This window comes from Equus quagga, chromosome 13 (genome assembly GCF_021613505.1).
Source record: "Equus quagga isolate Etosha38 chromosome 13, UCLA_HA_Equagga_1.0, whole genome shotgun sequence".
NCBI lineage: Eukaryota > Metazoa > Chordata > Mammalia > Perissodactyla > Equidae > Equus > Equus quagga.
The window spans coordinates 62,758,323-62,766,578 of record NC_060279.1 but is presented as its reverse complement, the minus strand read 5'-3'; positions in this window follow the sequence as shown (position 1 = coordinate 62,766,578).

Here is an 8,256-nt window from a genome sequence, read left to right as displayed (position 1 = left end):
AGGGGAAGCTTCATAAACTGCCCTAATGCCTCCCTGAGCAAGGGAAAGGAGAATTAGAAAACAGCTGAGTGTAAGGAAAGCAGCCTGAATTTTCATTGTTCATGTCGTAAGTGGACACAGTGGAAAACAGTTGGGCTTTAGCTCCTGGTGGGGAGGAGAGTGCAGCTCACAACAGTATGAGGCTGTGGAATTAACTGGGTATGAGAAGGAGCTGAGGAGGTCGGAGGAGGTTGAGGCAGAGCCAGATCTCCCAAGTCAATGGAGATTTGGGACATATCTATGGGTTTCCTCTAAGGAACTCACAAATGCACTTCTGTTTCTGCCAGTGTTGCTAAACAACTTTAACGCTAGATAAAATATTTTTTAAATCTTTTATTATTTTTTTAAAGATTTTATTTTTCCTTTTTCTCCCCAAAGTCCCCCAGTACATAGTTGTGTATTTTTAGTTGTGGGTCCTTCCAATTGTGGCATGCAGGATGCCGCCTCAGCATGGCTCGGTGAGCGGTGCCATGTCCGCACCCAGGATCCGAACTGGTAAAGCCCTGGGCCGCAGAAGCAGAGCGCACAAACTTAACCACTCGGCCACGGGGTCGGCCCCTAAAAATCTTTTACAATGCATTGATGAGCTAGAAAATTGGTAAGGAATACACAGAAGCCAAAAATGAAGCAAAACTGGTAACTTAGAGTGGTGGGTGGAACACTGACAGCCAGCTTTCACCTGGAAGTCATTTGCTAAATGAGGCAACTTGAGCTTTGTTTTTCATGGTCCTGTAAGCACAGTGGCCAGGTGATAAAACCCATTCCCATTCAAAGTAGGATATCTAACAGGAGACACTCACACTCACACACACACACATAAAAATTGGGACTCCAAGGGTGAACACCTCCTGGTGGAGACTGCAAGGTAAATTGCCCTTTTAAAACCTTGGCAGTGAGTGGAAGAGGTGGACAATCTCTCTGCTGGGAATTTGTAACCACAAGCTGGGGATTTGCAGCCTGAATTCACAGTCCCTGGGTGCTCTAAAAAAACTGCCGACTGAGAATTTAGTTTATATTGGCCCCAGGCTAGTGGGGCTTCCAGACATCTGGCAGAAGCAAACACAAGTCCTGCCTGAGGAACCTTCCTTAAGCCCAGGCTTCAAAAGACTTTCCTCAATATGATCCTGAGAAATATATGCTCACAGTCTTGAGTCACAAAACACAGATAGAAAACAAGGAACCGTAAATGACAGACAATAGGAAAAAATGGCATAATCACAGTCCTAACAACCTCAAATATAAGGAGTTCTCAGGCACAGAATTTACAATAATATGTTTCAAAACTTATTTTAATAAAGTAGGGATTGAATAGACAAAGAGCAAGAGTCTAAAAATATCAAACAGAATTGAATAGTAACCAAATAGAACTTTTACAAATGAAAAACTATATTAAAACCTTCACACACAGAGTTAACAGCAGATTAGACATAGCTAAAGAGAAAATCAGGGGCCAGCCCGGTGGCGCAGCAGTTAAGCGCGCACGTTCCGCTTTGGCAGCCCAGGGTTCGCTGGTTCAGATCCTGGGTGCGGATATGGCACCACTTGACAAGCCATGCTGTGGTGGGCGTCCCACATATAAAAAAGTAGAGGAAGATGGGCACGGTTGTGAGCTCAGGGCCAGTCTTCCTCAGCAAAAAGAGGAAGATTGGCAGCAGTTAGCTCAGGGCTAATCTTCCTCAACAAAAAAAGAATAAAATAAAAGAAAAAGAAAATCAGTGAACAGAAAGCAGACCTGAGGAAATGATCCACAAAAGGACAAAGAGATGGAAAAGATGAAAGAAAGAAAAAACCCCAGAGCTATAATATATGTACCTGGTTCCAGAAGAAGAAAAGAAGGGGACTGAAGTAATATTTGAAAAGATAAAGGCTGGGAATTTTCAGAACTGATGAAATACACAAACTTATAGAATCCAGAATACCAGCATGCCAAGCCAGATAGATAAAAAGAAATTTACACTGAGATACGTCATAATGAAACTGAAAAACAAAGAAAATCTTAAAAGTAGCCAGTGAGAAAAGACAGATTACCTTGAAAGAATTAAGTGTGTCTAGAGATGTCACCCATCACAAGGTCAGGGCTCCGAAGGGATCTAGGGAGACGTGAGGGAGATCAGAGTTGGGCTGGGGCTGAATGTGCACAAGCCTTTGGCCCTCGAGAGCAGTAAAATAGCAAAATGGTGCAAAGATACTTTTATTCATTTTTTACATAAGATTTAAAAAATTTCAATTATCCATTTCAAGGGATATTTATAAAACCTGGGGTTGCTATCGGAGAGGGGCCCAACTGGAGATTTTGAGGATGAAGCCCCTGCATTCACAGCACTCTGGCGACTGGCTTGGATTTGTGCGTAGACAGACTCACAGACCGATTCGCACACTTGGAAGAATTCGCTGGCTCCTCCTCACAGCTCCAAAACGCCGCCACGAACCAGAACTACCCCACCCCCCACCCCCAACCAGCGTGCCCGAGGTTCGGGTGCACCAGAAGTGAGCGATGTAACTCACGCCCATCCGCTGACTGCTGCTCGGGAGGCCCCACCTGGCTCTAGGCCTTGGGGAGGAAGCCGAGCCTGCCGAGGAATGGGCGCTGGTCCGGTGGGAGTCCGAGAGCAGCCACGCGTGGCTCTGGACAGCGACGCCCGGGTCCCAGGTGCAGTCCCCTCCTTTCCTATCTAGGTCCACGCTCTGGATAGAGGGCTGGGGGCGTCAGGAGGGGAGCGACAGCCTCTGGCCCTACTTGGCGTGGGTCTGCCGCTGAAGGTCAGGGGTCCGGGTGGGCCCTTGTTGTCCGGCCGCAAGGCGAAGACAGCCGGGCGGCCAGTTTCCTCCTGGCGAGGCGGCGCCTTCAGGTTGGCCGCTGTCCCTCCGGCGCGGGGCGGGGCGCTAACGAGCCTCCTAGCCAATCCAGAGCGCATTCTTCCCCGGGCTGTCTCCATGACGACCACCTCAGCTTCTGCTCTGGACTGGAGTTCAGCCCGCTGAAAAGTTCGCAGGTCCAGTGGAGGCCCGGGGCACCGGGGCCGGGTCAGAGGGACCGGCAGTGGCCTCCAGGTGCCTGAGTAGTGCCCCAAAGCCTCGTCACACCCCGCGCCCGTTGGGCAAAAGGCCGCTCCTCCTCTTGGGGAGCAGATGATGCGGGACTCAGCAGGATCTTATCTCAGCCAGGGCAGAGGGGAAGAGGCCCATCATTAACGCCGAATGCCTTCCACGTTGCCTGCTTCATCTTTAACATCCACGTTGATTTGGCCTTCGCCTCACAACGTGGATTTGACCTTCAACTCCTCACCCCGCCTGCTGTGGGTTCAACTTTCTGGCTGGGGCCTCCCCCATAACACAAGAATATCCAAGTTCCAGTCACTTAAAATGTTCATAAAAAACGTTCCACCCAATGGTTTCCACGAAAACCGGTGAGAGGAGTTGGGACCCGGGGAAAGTACCTCGCTCAGATCCGACACTGTTAAGCCAAGAGGACCAGTGATTCCTGGAGCAAAAGGGAACTCGGGTCCCCTGACTTCCGTGCACTCTCGAGCCAGGAGGACAGGACTGGGGCGCTGAATGGGGGCTGCGTAGCTTCTGCCCTCTGCTCCAGGTCTCAGGCCGAGCTGTGAGTCGGACGCCGGGGAAGCGAGTCTCAGCGCCCCGTCCTCTTCCTCAAGTAAGACCGAGCATCTGCTTCAGTTTGGAGTTTCTGGGCGTCCGTCCCAAGAGCACTGGGCTCGAGCGCCATCTGCTGGCCACTACGACCCTCTACTGCTCTAAAGTCATCCGCGTAATATTAATAATATGAACTCTAATTTGGCAGGTTTTACCTGCCAGAACCAGGCTAGGCAATTTACCTATATTATGTCAATTTAATTTAACAGCCTATGAGGTAGATATTCTCATCTCCATTTTACATGTGAGGAAACAGGTGCAGAGAATTTTAGAAACTTGCCAAGGTCATTCAGCTACCAAGTGTCAGATCCAGGATTCAGGTGGCCTGTCTTAGGCGTGCTCTGGACCCCTGTGCACATTCCCTCCCATGTTAAAGTTGAGTCCCTGATGATCTCATCTCCAGGGGTCCTCCAGTGGGCCCTTCCAGCCTGCCTCTAACCCTGTATGCTCAGCAGTTTTTCCCTAGGGTTCTCACGCCCCTCTGTGGACCACCCGCCCACCAGTCTTCAGGCCAGATGCTGGCTGGCACTGAGACAGATCTGATGACAAACACTGTGCACATAGACCACCACACCGGCACCTGAAATTGTACCAACAAACTTTTTTCTTATTGCCAATAGATTCAGGGGCTAATTTTTCATTAATTAATATATACGTTAACCCATTTTATATGTTGTAATGGGCATCTTTTTTTTCCCCCTCTGCCCAACATCCCTGCCCGCATTGCTCAGTAAAAGCACCCCCTTTCTTTAGTGGAAGGTCGTCTCTCTTCTTTATAAAGTTCTGGTGAAGCAACCAATCACAGGCCCCCATGTGACCCAAGTCAGGCCAATTAGATTCTTCCCCTGGGTGTTTCATGCAGATGCTGGGAGAAGGAAGCCCCTTACCCTGACTTGTAGCACAGCTGTGAGAGTCTGAGGCCAACACCTAAGTTGGAGCCCAGACTGCAGACTGGGAGAGAGGGAGGGGAGGAGGAAATAGGGAATGGGAGAAGGGATGCAAGATGGGGGATTGGAGGGGAAATTAGAGAGAGTCTAGTCTGTGCCGGTCCTGTGTGCAGCTCTAGTCCTGCTGTTCCATAGTTTCGTTACATGCACCGATAATTTCCTCCTTTTAGTCTTATGCCAGTTTAAAATGGCTTCTCTGACACTTGCAACCAGAGTCCTAGATAATATTCATGTTACACTAACCACCTCCAAACTCATAATATTCAAAACAGAATACAGCCAGCTCGCTAGTAAAATTTTAATTAAAATTTTTGTTTTGAGTTAATTATAGACTCACAAGAAGTTGCAAAAGGAGTGCAGAGACATCCCATGTACCCATCACCCAGCTTCCCCCAATAGTGGCATTTTACATAACTATAATACGTGATCAAAACCAGGAAATTGATATTGGCACAATACGATTAACTAGTCTACAGACCTTACTTGGTTTTACCTATTTCACATATATTCTTTCTTTTTATGTCCCTGTGTATAATTCTATGGCACTTTATCACATGTACAGTATCGATTCATAAAATCATCACTACATCCAAGACACAAGACTCCTATTACACAAAGAAGCTCCTTGTGCTGTCCCTTCATAGTGATACCATCCATGTCCCCTCCTCTAATCCATGACAACCACCGGTCTGTTCTCCATCTCTATACTTTTCTCATTTCTAGAATGTTATATAAATGGAATCATACAGTATGTGACCTTTTGAGATTGAGTTTTTTCCCCCTTCTCAGAATAATGCCCTTGAAGTCCATCCAAGTCATCGTGTGTATCAATAGTTAATTCCTTTTTATTACTGAGTACTGTTCTATTGTACAGAGTACCAGTTTGTCACTAGTTCAGTCTAATGAAAGTTACTTACTCAGATATATGGGGGTGGGGAAGGTATATAAGGGAAAAATGGGAGACTCAGTCTTCCAGACCCACACAGGGAGTTGTGAGCATCTTGGGCCTTGTCACAGACACCCCATGGTGACATTTTAACAAGGTTTGATCTTGGTCAGTTTCCTGATCATTACTGACCTTGCCAGCCACCCTCAAGTCAAGCTTGAAGCCTCCACAAGCCCCATAAAGTGTTTTTCAGTTCAACAAAAGTTCACTGAGCTCCTATGTAGCTCAACCGTTCTGAGCCCCTGCTACCCCGGATTTCCTGACGAAGCCTCCTTGGTGATCTGCCACCCTCAGCCAAGCTGAAGGGACCCACAGGCTCTTGCACCATCCCAGCTGCAGTGACTCAGGCTGAAGCCAAGTGATGTCACCTCAGGGGCAATGTAGTCCCTACAGGTCACAAGGGCTAGGGGTCAGGAGAGCTCAATTTGGCTTGTGGCCCAGTCACCTGGTTTTTCCAGAGAGGTCCTCCTCAGGCCAGTCACTTGCTCCCTTGTTTATCAAGTCTCCTTGTTAATTGATGGGATGGGCCCCAGGAGCAGCCTAGCATCCCATCTGTGCTCTGACCCTGTAGCCTGGTCTTTTTTTTAAAGATTTTGTTTTTCCTTTTGCTCCCAAAGCCCCCCAGTACATAGTTGTGTATTTTCAGTTGTGGGTCCTTCTAGTTGTCGCATGTGGGATGCCGCCTCAGCATGGCCTGATGAGCAGTGCCATGTCCGTGCCCAGGATTTGAACCGGTGCAACCCTGGGCTGCCAAAGCAGAGCACGCAAACTTAATCACTCAGCCACAGGGCTGGCCCCTGGCCTGGTCTTTTTAATCCCAGGTTCTCCCCATGGGCTTAGGGTCATTGAAAATGTCTACTTAAGGAAGGCTTTCCCTAGCTACCTTTGTGCCCCCTGAGACAAAGGTATTCAAAGACCCTGGGATGTGATGGGTTGTGTGGGGGAGACTGATCCCACCAGGCCCTCCAAGATGCAAATGGAATCCAAGGGCTTTTGCAGCCAAACAAGGGACTCTGTTTGGAGACCAGAAAGGGGAAAAAGTGAGGCAAGGACAGGATAGGGAAGGAGGGCAAAGAAAGGGTGAGGGACTAGAAATTAAACAAGATTATTCTCACATCATATTTATTGAATTAACTATGTTTGTATCTGAATTTTTAAATAAACTCGCAAATTAATTAACTTGTAAATATTCTAGTCAAGGTAGTTTTTGGGTTTTTGGGGGGTTTTTTTGTTTGTTTTTTGAGGAAGATTAGCCCTGACCTAACATCTGTTGCCAAATCCCCTCTTTTTGCTGAGGAAAACTGGCCCTGACCTAACATCCATGCCCATCTTCCTCTACTTTATATGTGGGATGCCTACCACAGCATGGCGTGCCAAGCGGTGCCATGTCTTAACCGCTGCCCAGTTACAGAGACATCCGACTGCCAAGTGGGCTTTTGCCCCAAGAGGACCTTACCCACTCATATGCCCAGGAAATGTGAGCCCAGTTAACTGGGCTGAGTTTATGAAATGAAGGCTTTGCTTTATTGTAAAGAGTAATGGGTTTTTAGATCAGCTAGGCTAACTTCTTCATTTTATAAATGAAATAGAAGCCCAGAGAAGGAAAGACTCTAACTGGAGAAGGAAGAATATAGTACAGGGGAAAAAAAAAGATGCATGTGATCTGCTGAAGGGGATAATTAAGTTACATTGTAGCTTTAAAAAAAAAACTCATCAGGTGAAAGCTGGGGTTTAAAACAATTTAAATTCAAAAATGGTAATTAAAAAAATAGAACCCCTTGCCAGATTGGTCTTTGTTCATTTGCCCTGTTTTCTTCCTTTCTTGCCCATTTTCTCTTCAGCTCTATGTCCAGGACTGTTGTTGTGTGGTCTCCAGCAAGTGTCTTTCCCTCTCTGGGTTTCCATTTCACGTGTAAAAGCAAAGATCTGGTATGGCTGATCCAAAACCTCGTTTTATTTTTCTCCCACAAGTGCTATGCCTGGCTCAACCAGTCAAGGTGTGACCTGCGCAGAGGTGAGAACACATGAAGGCAAAAGTCAGCTGGGTGCTTCGTCCCTGCCTTTTGCTGGAGCTTACGGCCACAGACTCGCCAGCACACACGATTCCGCACGCGGGGTGTTCTCCGCCCCTCCCCGCCGCCATCTAGGGATAACGCAGCATGGGGATCCGCTGTTACCATGGCGACCCGCCGGCTGATTTAACCTCTGTTGCCCCCTTGCGGTCATCTAGGGCATCTGCGGCTCCATTATTTCCCTTGGGCGGCATGTTCTGCTGGCAGATCTGTGCCATCAACCTTGCTAAACACTATCCCTAGCTTTGGCTTTAGTGGGCCGGCTCCCTGCCTCGCCTTTCCAACCTTTCCGGCTTCTCTGCACTGGGGCCTGGCTTCTCTGGCTTTGTCACCCAGGCCCAATAGCCCTAACTACCTACGTCTTCTAGCCAGGGTCCTGGAGACTTAAGAAGGGCTCTCACCCATGGCTCTTCCAGAGTCCCTCTAGGGAGTGCAAAAGTCTGATGTGATGTGAAGTAAAACACCTTTCCCTTGGCCAGACCCCCCTAGCAGCCCTTGATTCAGACCTCAGCTTCTGGATCCACTTCTCCAGATGGACCTTGTCCATACTTGGGAGGGGATCCCAGAGACAGGACAGCCTGGCTAGGATCCAGGGAGG